This window comes from Melozone crissalis, unplaced genomic scaffold (assembly GCF_028551555.1).
Source record: "Melozone crissalis strain CALT ecotype California unplaced genomic scaffold, PUWL_Pcris_2 ptg000027l_1, whole genome shotgun sequence".
NCBI lineage: Eukaryota > Metazoa > Chordata > Aves > Passeriformes > Passerellidae > Melozone > Melozone crissalis.
The window spans coordinates 85663107-85676769 of record NW_026535805.1 but is presented as its reverse complement, the minus strand read 5'-3'; the positions used below and the strand labels follow the sequence as shown (position 1 = coordinate 85676769).

The window sequence follows — 13663 nt, the reverse complement described above, 5'->3', positions numbered from 1 at the left end:
ACCTCAGTTCTTTCTTTTTCCTTTTGTTTTATGCAACTAAAATATAGGTCAATGATTGAAAGGGGGCTTTCAAAACTAACAGAGAAAAGGCAAAAATCACCGGAGATGTATCCCCTCAAAAGGAGAACCACCTTCTTATTGCTTTAAAGACATAATTTTAAAATCTGTATTAGATCAGGAAAAAACCATTATTAAAGACACTGTCTTATAAATGCAGTTGTTGGGGAAAAAAACATTAAGACCAATTTTAGAAAACTTCAAAAATAAACCTAGAAAATATACATTCCACATATCCTGATGACATTTCTTCAACCACAGGTTTTTATCTGTTTTGTCTTAATAGGTCAGGTAGAGGCACAGTTTAGCTTACAAAGGGCAGCAGCCCTTTTACTTTATTTGACCTGAAGTGAAACCTGATGGAAAATGTTTCAGACATAATAAGGCCATAAGCTTGCTCACATCTTCTTCAAAATGTGTTATTAATCTAAGCAATGCTGCTTTCACTTAAGCAATCACTTTAAGAAAACAAACAAAACATACAGGACAGAAATCAAGCCTTAACAATGGTGCAGAAATGGACCTCAATAAGTCTGAGATATGATACCTTCAAAACAAAACCCCTCTGCAATCCAAACTGGTGATGCTGGGAATTTCTTCCAATATGTTTCTTACTGAAGACTGGAATGAAAGGTTATTCTGGAGCCATAAGGGGTTAAAAAAATTGAAGAGTTGACTACTGAGTGGAAAAATCCACAATCTTAAGATCCATCCTAAACAATCACAGCACTCAGGAAAAACACAAAAGTGAATTAGGCTCCAACATTACAACATCTATACTGTCAAATACCACCACTATATGTATCATTCCTGTCAGGAAAAACAAAGACAGATGGTTGTAGAAAAAGACACTCTTCAGAACAACCTGAACTTTCACGTACATTCGAATCAAAATATTTACAATATTTATCCCCCTACAGAGCTCATTCCCTACAATTAAAGCTCTTCTAAACTGCCACAGCATATTGCTACGGAAATTTTGGCAGAACAAATCCTTAATTTACATAACTCTTGAGAGTAGTCACCTAACTTCGAGGAAGAAAAATCATGCATTCTCAAATATTATTGATGTTCTGAAGCCTCTGATTTATTTTATTCATAATTTTTTACATATTTCATTGCTTTCTCATCAGAGGGAAATATCCAGCTGTCAATAGCAAGGTCAACAGCTTCCAACTGGCACAAGTGTGACTGGAATTTGCACAGCATTCACTACTGGAATGTCACTTTCTGAAACAGCATCTTTCCTGATCCAAGCCAAAGGAAAGCTGTATTTCAAAGATCTAACAGTGGATGTAGGGGCATAAAGACCCCTTGGTACTGCCCCAGTTCCCACGAGCTCTCTGCCCTCAGTGACCTCACTGCACTAAGAGCAAAGAGCACAAAAGTTCTCCTAATTCAGGTACCTCGTCCGTGAACACCCCTGCCCCAGAAAGGAAGATGAACATTGCAGGGGCACAGCAAGCCCAGCAATGGACTGCAGTGTTGAACTTAGCTTAGAGCAAATTTTTATAGTTAAAATGCAATTAAAACTTGTCTGATAAATCTTGACAGAACATTTGTCTAGAATCTAGAACACAGACTAGCAGCTGCCCAGAACCTGCCACAGCTCCCTTCTGAACTACATTAGAAATTTCCCTTTCTATAAAGGTCAGGCAGATTCAGGGTGGCTGGTTCACATGGGAACACCCAGAACCAGGAATTTCAAAGCTCTCCTGGTCTCCCTGTTTTAACTGTCAAACCCCAACATAATTGCTTCATTTTCTTCTCTTGAAGCTGCCTCACAGAGCAGCCTCTAGTCCCTGAAATTTCTTCAGGCTTAGCAGGAATGCCTCTCGAGAAATGGTCTCCTAAGTATGCTTCTTCTCAATTTGAAGGTTCTAACTGTTCAAAGCCCAAAATTCAGTCAGGGGTAAAACCCACACATGAGCCAAAATTTAAAATAAAAAAAAAATTTAAATAATCACAAGACCCTGTGAAGGGTTTCTACTCTTCACTTATTTTAGGTAATCAGAATTTGATCCTAAAATTTCAAAAATCTCTTGGGAATAAAAGCATCCCATCTACAAGCAGACAGTCATGCAATACAGTATGCACACGGAATGCCAGAGCAGCAGACCTCATTTTATTTCATAAGCAGTCAAAAAGCCATCACAGTCAGAACACAAAGAAATGAGGGTTTAGAAATCACTATGTCAAGGATCCTGTCTTTCACTACTAAGTGTAAGCATCAGATAATTCAACAAATTTGAGGGGATATACTACCTCTACCAGTTAGTAATATGAGGGTGGGTTTGGGGGTTTTTTGTGTGGGGAATAAAGTGTAAAAAAATTAAAAATTAGGTTTCTAAAAATTCAATCATTTCTTAGGAAAATCTTAAAATTTTTAGCCTTTTGGCTAAAATTTGTTCCTCTATCTCCAAAGAAGAGAGACTGAAAAAATTCAAACATAAGACTCTCTCCACTTCTGCAATCAGAGTAGTCAGAGTAATTGAAGTCCTAAGAGCAGAGAACACTGGCAAGTATCATATGAAAGTCTTAGATAGATGAGAAATATGAAGGATAATTCTTTTTTTCAATAAAAGAATTAAAATGAGACAAATATGTGGTTGCTGTGGGTAAGTATAATTACACTGAATGATATTTTTGTTTTGCTAGTTTTTCCCATTAACTGTCATCTGTTCTCACACAAGTGATTAAATTAATTTCATTTTTTCACTTAATCCAATTTCCACTTCTAGTTCAATTTATAATCATCACTTCCCCATGCTAGTGTGGCATTAAATTACCGTCATTTTTGACCATTAATCACATCATATTCCAGTCAGCAGAATCAATCAAAAATACCACCGCAGTGCCATGGATTTCTTATTAAATACATTCCTTTTTGCTGCTTTGTAGAAGCTGATCTTCAGTGTCAGAAGCTGTTTACACCAAGTTCTGACTTTTCAGGCAAAAGAAAAATATTCTGAATCAAAAATAGACAACAAAAAAGTCCTTTTTTAAATGAACACAGCATTTTCTCTGTTCAAATTGCACTTACTTTATTTTCTAAGTGCCCACTGAAGAAATGACCCATGCCAGCATAAATTTCCATCACCTACTGATCTTGTAACCATACTTCTCCTTACTGTAAAATCAAAAGTTATTGCTCCCCTTAATAAAAAGAAAGGGAAAAAAAAAAGAACCAAAACCACCTCCCTTGATGCTACTCAAATTTCTTTGTATGTTCAAATTCAAATCCTGGGTGAAATTCACTTACACAATCAGCAATACACAGACTTTTCAACAGAAGTTGCCATCTTAAACACAGTTGTTCGTGTCCTATTTTAAAAAGAAGACAAGATTGAAGAAAGATTACAACTCCACTAGAAGATCAGAAGGAATCTCATAATTCTTGTCCAAGGCAAGATTCTACACTATTTTTTCAGAGTCAGTTTGAAGCACACTCACTTCCAAGCTCGCTTTCATAAAAATACATCAATAACTTAAGTTTCTGCATGGTCATCTTTACTTTTAAAATATTCCATTGTATTCTGACAGTAAAAACAGTGCTTAATTTCATCTTGTGTGTGGTTTGTGCTGAGCTACAAAGTGTTAAATAAACACTTCAATTTCCATATTAAAATTCCCTTCCCTAACAGCATTTTCTCCCTTTAATGAATGAAAGGTATACCTGCCAATCTAACTGGACCATTTTCAAAGAAACCCCAAGGCAACTTCTTTGCCTCTTGACATATTAGGAGTACAATCTTTGCCCCATCTGTCAAATCAATAGCTGCGCAAATGTACATTTTGTCCATGTATGCCTATACAGGAATTAACAGGGCCTTTTGTTGCTTGTATGTACAGTATAACACAATATTTTTATAAACATTGTAGACACCTAAAAGAAAATAAAAATTTTGTGCTTAGGAGATGTTAATTGGTACAACTACACTATTTTTAGTGTCCTACTAATCAAGAGCTTATTATTCTCTAACAGTTTCTGAGAATACCCAAACCTAGCAGAGTACTTTGTACATAATAACTGTAAAGTGCTTTGTGTCAAATGTGTCACAGTGTCAAATTATTCACAGTCTGAAAAACAGGCAAAAGATTAAAGGAGTTTTGCTGGAGCACTTTCAAAGTAAAGAAAAAATTTCTCCGTAATCATCTGTAAACTTGAATAATACAAGGAGATGTGACTGAGTAGCTATATATATATGGGTGGCTTTTTAAGCATCTGTGGTAACTGTATTACTTATTCATCACATCACTGGATTTCCATAGGATCTATTTAAACAACAAATACGGTTTTCAGATAAAAACTCTGAAGAATTGAACACGCCTCAGTGGTCTTGCTCCTGCCGACTGCTTTATGGAGGCAGATCCCAGAATCAACAGGAATTGGCAGGGCTCCAGTAATCCTTTACCCTATGTGCTACAGTTAACAGGATTGTGGCCTCTGGGTCTGCTCCTGGTCTTTTCACGACTGAACAAATGCTGCCATGAACATTTACTCAAACAAGACTAACCCCAACTTTCTCTTGAAACGTTTGCAAGACACTTTCCTAGCCCTACAAAATTGGAAAAATTCACGACAAGCTTTAAAAACTATAGTCACGCGATTTGCTATGATCAATGTCTGCAGTTTATTTCCCGGTGGTAAACCACAATTCCATTTCTTTCCCGTTTCACTGCGGTGTCTGGTGCCAGGCACGCTGCTTGCCCGCGCTCGGTGTGACAGCCGTGGATCAGCTGTCACCGCGACCCCGCTCGCTCCGCGGGCGGAATCCACCCCGCGCCCGTGGCCTGGGAGAGCGGCAGCAGCGAGCTGAGCAATCGGCAACCTGCGGCATCGGCAGAACTGCTCCCGATCGACCGAACTGGAAATTTCCTGCCGAGAACCGAATCTTTCCCCACCATCAGCTGCAACTACCTGAGCAGCACCTTATCATTCGCGAGGGCTGCAGATCCAATGTTCCAGCAATCAGGGTGCCTGGATCATTTGCAGCTGCGAGCTCCCGCATATTTAAACGCCAGAGAAGAGCAAGAGGTTGATTTCTGTCAGCCAAACGAGTAGCTTCGAGCGCCGGCACGCGAGAGCGCAGCTCGCACGAAGCCCCGAGCCGCCCCGCAGCGCCCGTGTCGCGGCGGCAGAGCCATCCATGTTTCACCGAGCCGCCGCCAGCCCGGCACCTGCAGCACGTCCCCGCACAACCCCGCGGGAGCGGCACTCGCGGCGTCCCGGAGCCACCCCGGGCTCGGGTTCATCCTCCCCCCATGGCCGCTCCCCGCCGCCTCCTACGCGGAGCCGAGGCCGGCGGGAGCGCCGCTCGCTGCCCGGGGGCGCCCCGGCGGCCGGAGCTGCCGCTTGACCCGTCTCCCTGGCAACGGGGACACTCGCCCTCGCCGCCCCTACTCCTCAGAGGAGCCCCCTTCCCCAGCGCAGCGGGGCTGAGCGCCCGGGGCCGCAGGGCACGACCGGCGGCCGCCCCCCGCCTCGGTCCCCGTTAGGTAACGCGGGCGCCGCCGCGGGCCCGGCCGCTCGCTCACCTCGGGCAGGTGCCGGGGCCGCGCACGGCGGTGGCGGCGCCGCCTCTCCGCTCCTCTCCGCCCCGCTCCGCTGCGCTCCGACGGCAGCGGGGGGACGAGCTGCGGGCCAGCAGCTCCCGCGCCGCAGAGCCGCCGTCCCGGCTGTGCCGCTCCGGTGCCCGAGCAGGAGGAGCTTCCCCGCCCCGCCCAGTGCGCAGCGGCGGCCCGGGAGGGCCGCACCTGCCGGAGGAGGAGGAGGAGGCAGAGGCGGTCGGTCGGGCGCTCCCGGGGCCGGGCAGGGCCGCCAGCGCAGCCCGCCGTGCCCCCGTGAGGCGAGGCAGCCCGAGGTGCCCCCGTGAGGCGAGGGCCCCCGCGGTTCTCAGCCGCCGGGGCCACGGCCCTGCGGGAGCGCTGAGGGCAAAAGGCCTGGTTGAGTGAGCCCTTTAAGTAGCGCTAAGTTTGTAGGCGAGCACCTGCGAGGCGGGATGACGACGGGGTCAAGAGAGCTGTCAGAGGGCCATTTGGGAAAAAGGATTTTAGAACAAGAGATACGGCTGGGAAGGATGAGGTCTCTGCAGGGTCAGGATCGGAGCACTGCATCCTAGGATAATAAGGCATCACTGCTTTATCATGCTGTTATGGGGTTTAATGCGAATTTTTAAAAATCTTAAGTGCAAAAGTGATGAGGAACATCTGCCTGAGATACAAGTGCTGCACCACTGTATTTTTCCAAATGCCATCTTTGCAGGGACACAGGACCCAGCTCTGCAGTGAGGCTCAGTAACAATGCTGTTCTTTCAGCCTCGCCACGTGAAACTGACAGGTGGTGAGAACTTTTCTTCCCGCACTCTCTAACTGATCCCGTGGTTATGAAGAACATTCAGGAAAATTAAAAAATAAATCGGATGATTAGTGATCCACTCATAATCAGCAAAACTGGAACGTGCTTTAATATATAGGAGAAAATACAATTTTGAGAATTGCACAGAGCACCTCTACTTTTGAGCAGTTTTCATCTTGCTACTGGATTTTCTTAGGAGTTTAATTTCTGTTTTCTGATCTGTGAAGTTAATACAAAACCGGTAGATCCCAAAAATCTCTGCCTCCCATCTCCAACATAACTCCATATTATATTTTACATACATGTCACATCAGAGGAGTTCTAGGTTTTTTCAGATGACAATTCCTTAAGACACTTTTACAGCATGTGGGCTGTCAGTTAAGCCTACTGACAGAAGAGTTGTTCCGTTGTAAGGTGTTTGTGAAAGGGATCTAGAAATGCCCCAATTCCTCATCTGCAGAGCAGACAGTAACATCTGGAAAGTTAGTTCACCAGTTGCAGTCTATGGAGTATTTTGGGTAGTTATGCAAAACTTCCCCAAGTCAAGGGTCAAGCAGCTTGGTCCTTTGCAGTGCAATATCAGGCCAAGTTACAAAACAGAGGCATAAAGGCAAGGCCAGTGCTTCATTAGAACCAGTTCATTCATGTGCAACACAAAACTGTTATGGCTACAGTACCTTTCTTTGATTGCATCCAAGTGGGTTTCCAATGCCTCCAGAGAGGGATACTGCTTGTCCTCCCTAGGCAGACTCCTACAGGGCTCTGCCACTTTCAGTGTAAAGTTCTTCCTCTTGTTGAGGTGGAACATCTTGTGTTTTGGTTTATGGTCACTGCTCCTTGTTCTGTTGCTGGACACCACTGAAAGGAGTCCAGCAATACAACATATTAAGTATTAGAAAAAGTCACAGAGATTGACAATGATTTTTATTCTTTTTTTCTCTTTTTTTTTTTTTTTTTGTAAAATTCTCTATTCTGGAAATATATAATGAAGAGCTTTTTTATCTTACTCCTGTTCTCAGCTCTAGAGAAAGACTGCAGATGTTCAATGATCCCATATACAAGACATGTGTAAATGTGAAAGGCTCCAAAGAAATACCTGACCACAACAAAAATGAAGCCTACCAGATCCTGAAAAAAGGTGCAGCAAAAAAATCTATTGCAGCCACTTACATGAATGCATATTCCAGTTGATCCTGTTTTTCCTTTACCATTTGTATGAAAGTAATTCAAGCAGATGAACAAGAGCTTGTTCAAACTGGGAATATACACTTGCATGAGGTAAAAACACTTCAGTTGATAAAAGAGTTTATGAAGCTGGAAATACCAAGTGATCTATCCTGAACCATGAAAGAGTTATTGCTGCTCTTGTGGAAGAAGACACAGAAGACATCCTAAGAGGATCCTTCAAGACTCTAAGAGAACAAAAAGGACATCAGTAATATCCAGAGTTTCTCCCACATCTGTGAATCCCAAGGGAAAACAGAGTGCAGTGGAGTATGCTCACAGAGCAAAAAACGTGATGGAACCTTCAGTTAACCAGCAGCTGCCAAAAGGAGCTGTTATTGAGGAAGATATTGAAGAGATTAAGCACCTGAAAGGAGACCTCTGCTGCACGAGAGTAAAATGGAATCTGTATTTTCATTCGTGTAGACCTTAAAAGAAAAGCTGAAAGTTTGGGAGAACAAGTTACAGAGGATATTGAGATAATGAGCACCATGGAAAAAGTAGTAAAAACAATCACTAAACCATTCTCAATTAATAAAAGCAATGAAACAATGAAAACAGATCTGCAGCTCAAGGAGAAATAACTGAAATTAAGCACAGACAGATCTGCAAGAAACCAAGATTCCTCTAGCTCAGAAAGAATATATGGTTTCAGTTCTGAATACACAAAAACTTCACGGCACAGTCAGCCATTTGGTCAGTACTGTTAAGATAAATCATGTTTTGCTTACAAAACTGTGTCATAAGAGAGCTGTTGATAGCAGTGCTATCATCCAAATGGATTTGCAGGAGAAATTAATGTTCTGGTCAATAAAGTACAACACTCAGTAAGAACTACCTGAAGCAGCAACAGATGTTGACATCTTACACGTAATTTATAGGTGTCCTCCTATCTGTCAGTTGTTCAGCAGATAATGTATTTGCACTAGTTGTATCAGGGTCTTTTAGCTCTGTTAAAAATTGCTGACCACTGAACTTTCTCAAGTGTCTGAAAATGTGTAACAAAATAGGACTGTGCTATTTGCTAGTAAAGCTGAACCATTCAGTCAAGTTGACTGAGAAGCAAATATCTGGATCAGCAGGAGCATTAAATGTCTTGACAGCAATGGCAGAAATTGTCCTGGAACTAAACTGTTTGTTTCAGAATAACATAAGGAAATTTTCTGGTTGATGAGATCGAGGACCATGAAAACAATTAATATCTTCTTAGGAGATCTTTGTCTCACTCTGAAAAATTACAGAAACAGCCTGTGGTTTTTGTTGTTTTTTTTTTCTCAGATGCAATGTACTGTGGGAATTTAGGAGAAGTGGAAATGGAAAAGTGTGTATATACAAAGAATGCAAATGAATTAGTGTCCTCACTTTAAAGCCAGCTGAACCTGTTGGCACAGGAGATGCAGAAGAACTCTAGCTTGTATACTGCCAAAAAAATGCAAGTTTGATGACTGCCATCACTGTTGGGCAAGAAAATGTTTATCTGCAAACTACTGACCTAGCCAATAGCAAAACTTCTGCTTCAAAACAAGTTTACTGCATCTCTGGATAATTTCTTTCAAAAGCTCAAGGACATAAATGGTAGTTTATGGCCATATGTTTCATGGACATGAAAGAAGATGCTGGTAGAATCCATAGTCTGTTCTCAGCAACTTCTTAGCAATGTAAAAAATGCATTTCAGGATACTGGTAAATGGAGGGAATTTAAAACTGCTCAGATAATCAGCTTTATGGATCAGTAACAGTCCTTCTTCAGCAAGAAACAGTAGCTTCAGTGTTTGCATTAGAGAACAGAAGGTTTATGATTGAGATCTGTAGTTTTTATTTGATATTTTGTTCTGCATTAAGATTTCAGTAGATGCAGTTTGGAACTACTGCACTGTGAGAATATATCCTACAATACATTTTATTATATGCATATCAAGAATACAAATAGTTGTGTTCAAAGATCCTTGACATACTTCTGGAACTAAAACAAACTATTTGCCAATTTTAAAAGCATTGGAATTCACCCATGAGAGCTACAAACCAATGGCCTGTACTGACCTTAAAAAAGGAGAGAGTATGTGATGGTGCTGCCAGCTAGATCCAGGGTCCACATCCCTGCTCTCATTTAGAGGCCTGCCTGAATAACTCTTAAAAAAAGGTCTTCTTATCGATTTCCAGTTTGTGCTCACTAAAAGCCAGTCAATAAGTAAGAACTTATTCAATGAATGGAATTGTCCTACGGCAATTGAAACCTGGGAGCTAGACAGCAAGCAATGCTGTGTAATGGGGAGATGCAATGGATTTATTTATTATATACAACTTCTCTCAAGAACAACAGTGAGTTATGATTTGCAGCATTTACTGTTAAAGAGACAGAAAAATTATCATTAAATAAAGGCTTATAAAGCTCTTTTACTCTCTCTCTCTAAAAGCTTATATTGCCACAAATATGCTCTCTTATATATTTTTTAGAAGACTGACTTCAGAGATTGGCATCAGTGTAATTTTTTGATCACTGCAACATATGGCAGTCTTCCCTGCTGCCAAAACATGGCCATGTTTCAGCCTCAGGGTACAGCTGGTTTGAACTTAAAGCTGAGACTGCTTTCAAACATAAATACAGAATTTTGTGTTACCCCTTCGTACACTATGAAGAAAAGTAAATATAAAATTTCTGTTGCTGGAACATCTATGAACACTGCAATGCCTTGGGATTCCAGCCACCCTAGGAAGTATTTTCCCTCTAGTTTTTGGATAACATCTAAAATGATTAACAGTCACTGTGACCCATCATGTATCATTCAGCTATCTGTACTGAAAACTTCTGCAGTTCAGATTCCAGTATGGGTTCACAAGATTCTCATCTTATGGTGATTTATGATGAGTTCCCCACATAGCCACAAGTTACAGCAATCTCTGATCACGTGCAATCAATGTTTGTGTAAACCTTCTCTTCAGAGGTTTTTACAACTCATCTGTACTTAACCCATTTCCTCTTACAGTGCTCTTCCTTAGTTGCAAAGCTGAATGGAACCCTGCAGTACAGGTGGTGCATGTTATCTCAACGTTCTGAAAATTAGCCAGATAAACACACGCATTTCATGGTTACATCTGAACATATACCCAGCACCACTATTTTGATTAAAAACAGAAAAACACCAAACACTACATTATGTTCTGTGCAGTTCTCTCAGCTGAGTATTTTCTAGGTTACATGTCAGTACCACAAACATTAAATGTCAGTGCCACAAATAAATGTTTCTTAAAAAATCAAACAGAATAAAAATCCAACATTAAAAAAGGAAGGAAACAGAGTATCTGCAATCGCACCCTCAATCCTCATTGCAACTGGAGCTAGAAGAAAACCCCTAAGTGCCTTGGGTTTTCTGCTTGTTGGTGGAGCTGACAAACACAAACTACACGAGAGCATCTGCATAAAAGAAGCCTGGTAAAAGAAAATTAAAAACAGGTAAGGGCAAAAGAAAATTAAAAGAGGTAAGGGAGTAACTATTCCCCTATCAGTAGAAGCTATATAAATAGTAGTGTTAGCTGTAACATTGAAGTTGTCTAGGTTACTGCTTTGACCTGGTTCTTTCATTTGGAACAGATTTAGTCACATGAGGTGACATCCCCTACAGGAGGAAAGAAACTTCCTGAGAGGTAGCAGGGTGTGTAAGGTCCTGCTTGAACCTTGCAATGCTTCTTCTGCTACATATGTTTTTCTGAATACAGCCCTGGATGCAGCCCTTAATATTTACAGAAAGGGAAAAAGGAAGGGGAGGTTAGACAAGAAACTAAAACAACAGTTCTCTAAGCAACTTGTGTGATACTTTTGGTAGGTAAATTGCTGGCCACTGAATGTTAATCATTTTCTTATTCCTCCATCTCCCTTTCCCACATCCTCCTACTCCCAAAGTACAGTTGAACATGGCTCAGCCTGAGGCTGCTTTAAACAAAATCATTCTCAACTTCTAAACTGTTGAAATCAAAATAGTCTGGCACATTGGATGTGATACTCCACAGATTTTATTTCTGTGAAGTAGGAGGTGTGTTTCTAACATCAAGGAAACATTTTTACTGCCAGTACTCTGAAAATGTAGCTGCTCCATTCAGCATTTGGCTGCTGCAAGAACATCAGGCTGGAGGCTCTGATGTGTGAAAACCTCTCTGATCAGATGAAAGGGATCATGACATGGCTGCAAAGGAAGAGTATGGATAGAACCTGGGGTCAGGAAGAGGGAGACAGACCATGCACTCCTGCAGTGCTTTTTACACTGTGATGAGCTTGTATGTGTAGCACTTCATGGAGCCTGTTGCAAGCCTTGGCACTGCCACTCTGCTAACAAAAGCGTAGGCCTTTGTCTAGAGCACTCTGCATGTCTTTCTTTTCAAAATCAGTGATTTTTTCTTTTCTTTTTTTAATGTTGGACTTCTACTTGTATAACACTGCCTTTAGATTACTCTTCCTTCAGCCTTTTCTTACATTCAGGTTCTTTCTGCAATGGAAAGTAGCATGGGGATACCGAAGATCTAAAAGAATGACTGAATGTTTGCTTCACTTTTAATTCTAGGACAATTAGACAACCAGTCCTCCTCCTCATAAGAGGGAGGATGCAGGTGTTAGAAATCTGCAGGGAGAGGGAGAGCTCATAAGAGTAATTTATTGAGCTTAGTCTGTCTGCAGAACAAAAGGATTTTCTATCATCCCTTCCACAACTACAGCTGTCAGAGCTGACCTCGCTATGCTAACTATGCACAGCAGCAACTCCTTCCTCATGCAATTGAAAAAATTAACTGTTTAATCATAAAACTCTCCCAGTTTCTGACTTCTGAAGATGAAAAGAATAAGAAGAGCCAGTAGGTACACATTAGAAACACAGTGAGCATGTGTAATCTTCCTCTACCTGGGACTGTTCACTTTCCAGGCACCATCCTGAGAATAGTTGAGTCCATATCTGATCAAGGACCTCCAGTATTTGCCACCTGCAGAATTCAGTTATCCTAGGCTGTTACTCACAGCACTTACAGTTTGAAGTTTATTACCTTCTAGGTTGTTTCAGCAAATGTTACCAGCCTTTTATCCTTCTCAGTATGTATTCTAACAGTTCTCTGTGGTTTTTAGGGCATTATTGAAGATTCTGTACGGCTTTGTGTTGTCAGAGCATGAATTCATAGACAGTGGCAGGAAGGGCTAGGTAGATATCCAAAATAATGATATTCTGTAGATACCAGCAATACAAGGTCACAGCTTACTGAGCTCCTCAGTGTCTGAACTAAGATCCCTGCACCTCTGTCAGGATTTGTGCACTAGAAACAGAAGATATTCTAGTGAACACATTCACAGAATAGATGAGTCCATTCACAGTGGTACTTGGGTAATATAAACACCTTAGTTCTGAAAGCTTGTTATTTTCATGTGCATGACTGGTACTGTTAAATCAGTGGAGGAAGAACCTTCTTAGTCATACTGGTGGCAGAATAGTGACTATACATATTCAAACCAAAGATTCACCTAACACAGTGTAACTGAACCCTCAAAGACTGACATTCCAATCCTTAACTCCTTAGTTAAGGAACAGTAGAAATCTGGAATAGTTTCCTGAAAAAAATCTTGAGGAAGACATATGTGCTATGCTTCTTACTCACCTTCTTAAACAAGAGGTATCTGAAAAAAATAATGGAATGAAAGAAAGTGAGAGGTTTTCTGCACAGTCAGTAGGTTGAGCTGGCTTACTATGCAGGCAGAGGAGCCGTTCTTCCCAAGGGGGCTGAGGGGCGAAGATTCTCCTTTAGAGACAATGCACTGTTAGACTGCAGACTTAAATTGCTTCTGGTAAACACACAAAAAAGATGCTTGAAAGTAATTTCAGGATGATGGATTCCACTCTGGGAAGCAGGCATTGTCTGCTCAAATAGACAGAAAGTCATAATGGTGCAGGAGACACTAAAAGACAGATTGCAACTAACTTTCATGAGATGCACCTTTGATTTATGAAAAGTCTAAATCCTATTTAAGGTTACTAGGAATGATAGCCTACTTCC

At 41.5% G+C, this 13663-nt stretch overlaps 1 protein-coding gene and 1 pseudogene across 1 annotated transcript in view; one reads left to right on the top strand and one right to left on the bottom strand.

The window, feature by feature from the left end:
- Positions 1-5675, bottom strand: part of KLHL32 (kelch like family member 32) — a 118891-nt gene extending 113216 nt beyond the window's left edge. Inside the window, exon 1 of the mRNA XM_054279703.1 lies at positions 5596-5675. The gene's annotated coding sequence lies outside the window, so the exon portion shown is untranslated. The remainder of the gene's footprint in view (positions 1-5595) is intronic.
- Positions 5676-7378: 1703 nt separating this feature from the next.
- Positions 7379-9375, top strand: LOC128939543 (kinesin-like protein KIF11-A; annotated as a pseudogene).
- Positions 9376-13663: the final 4288 nt, after the last annotated feature.